This window comes from Sinocyclocheilus grahami, unplaced genomic scaffold, assembly GCF_001515645.1.
Source record: "Sinocyclocheilus grahami isolate Dianchi unplaced genomic scaffold, SAMN03320097.WGS_v1.1 scaffold31398.1, whole genome shotgun sequence".
NCBI lineage: Eukaryota > Metazoa > Chordata > Actinopteri > Cypriniformes > Cyprinidae > Sinocyclocheilus > Sinocyclocheilus grahami.
In genome coordinates, this window is record NW_015521275.1 from 1 (window position 1) to 2341 (window position 2341).

Sequence of the window (2341 nt, forward strand, 5' to 3'; positions counted from 1 at the left end):
ACGTTTTGGGTTTTGATATTAAGATGTTTGAGAGTTTCAAGTTTAGTTCATTTTAAATCTTGGACTTAACATGTGAGACAAAGATTTAAGCAGGGGGTTAAGGTAGGCCCTTTGGTGTCTGGTGATTTGTGATGTAGTAGTTTCTCTTGGGATTATTTGTGAGAATTTTAATCCATAACTGTAGCACAGTGGAGCAATCCTCTTTTATTTTCATAGATATTTGTTCAGACTTGTTACAGTCTTACTTGAAAATAATGATCATAACTTTGGTAAAGAATCTCATACAAACAGTGGTTACAGTCGATAGATTATTTCATTATGGACGGAGGTTAAAAGCACAAACAGATAAGCGATATGTTCTGAAAAGAACACAGTATCAACAAAACTGCAGTAATATCATCAAAATAAGTTTTAGTAGTGATTAGAGTTTATAAGGCACAATGTAAAAGGCACCTGAGCTTGAAGGCATGTAGATAAATCCATAAAGTTCTCATTGACACAGCACAAATCTGGCTGGTAAAGGACACTAATAAGGCACTTTTGGAGAGGATTCTTTAGTGCTTTGGATCATAAACTGGTGCAGATGGAAACGGATGGAAACCAGGCTGGATGGCATGTGGATTTGGATAGACCCCTGCAGCAGCTCCTAAGTGGGGCAGCACTGTAGGGTCATAAAGTCCTGCAGGTGGAGGAGGTAGTTCACCAGGATAAGGCACAAGGTTAGGCTGAGGTGGTGGATATGGCTGGAATCCTCCAGGTGGGCCTTGCCATGGAGGACACTGTTGTTCAGCTGGAAGAATGACCACAGGAAATCTGACTTCTGGATCTGAGGCAAAAGACACATCCAGATACACCTGAAAGACAGTGTATGGAATAGTTCCAAGTGATTTGATCATTTTTGGGTATTACTTAAAAAAATTACGATACTAAGGAAGACTAAATAGCACCTTGAGTTCATACTGCACTTTTAGAATTCTGCAGTTTTCAATGGTGACAGTCAGGTCATGTGGAAGCTTCATGTTAACTATGAATTTTGACTTTTCTCCAGATGGGATGCGATCTCTAGTCTCTTCGATTATGTATTTTAATCCTCTTTTATTTCTTATGCCAGCGATGAATGTCTGTAGCTGCTTGAGGCTGTACTTTAGCTTGACGTCACGAGATGAAGAGTTGTCAATGTCGACAAAAACTCTGATTGTTTCACCTGCATCAGTAATAAGAAAGTAGAGGTAACGTTCATCAATAATAAAATTGCTGCTTTGGCATTGCAGGCTAGTGTCTTCAGTTTAGGCACACAAGACAAAAGGCTTTGACAGTTGCGCTTGAGAGCTATGACTACATCACCTTGCATATAGCCAGTTTTGTCTGTTGATACAGTGAGTGACATTTTTCCTGAGCTGAATAGTTTCATCCTTTTGTCTTGTGTGCCAGATTGTGGTTGCTGTATGAAACAAACAAACAAACATATTTAAATAATTAAACTAGTATCACATTCAAATTCCTCTATAGGTCACAAGCAAATCTCATTACTTGTGTTCTGATGACAGTAAAGCAGTTACATCTTCTCTTTATTTATGTGAATCAATAGATAAGTGCCTAAGAATCAAATTATAATTAATCAATGTTATATTATAGAATTATAATTCATACCAGTAAATGATCATTGGTCGCATCATTTCTGGGCACAAAGGATAATTCCAGATGTTTAAAAGATGTTGGCTTCAGTGGCCTCTTCAGTTTTACCATCAAGACATACTTCACCCAGCCATGAGTGTATGTAAAAGATGGAGGCATATTTCTGAAATTAGGGATTGAAATAGTGTCTCACAAATGACTGAAAAGTGCTGTAGTGCTTTATGTGGTCATGTCTGCAATACATATATATTAGAAAATAAGTCCATTGTCACATGCATAATAATAGGTTTTTAATGTATTCAGAATAACAATTAGCACATGTACAATTTATTGATTTTCTAAAATTACATTTAATGTTTATAATTTAGAATAATAAGAAAATAACATGGTTTTATTAAAGCAAATGTTTAAAAATATGCAAACAATATGACTGGCCCTTTTTTAATATTTGTTTTAGAGGATGGTGATGATTTAGCGGTTAAGTTTTACTTTTAATATCATAACACACTGATGGTACATTGAGTCTATGGGGTGTTAATCACACATTGTTATTAGTTCACTGTTTGCACATATTTACACAATAAAGAACAAATGTCATTGAAGATGTGAAAGAGAGGAATTCTTCAAAAGTATCACTGACTGTCGAGGCAGCTGAAATCTCAATAGAAAAATATGCCTTCCTGGCCTAATCACTGATCCATCTGAG

The 2341-nt window shown here is 36.1% G+C and overlaps 1 pseudogene; it reads right to left on the reverse strand.

The window, feature by feature from the left end:
- Positions 1 to 526: 526 nt before the first annotated feature.
- LOC107580335 (arrestin domain-containing protein 4-like) lies at positions 527 to 2331 on the reverse strand (annotated as a pseudogene).
- Between the last annotated feature and the right edge of the window lie 10 nt (positions 2332 to 2341).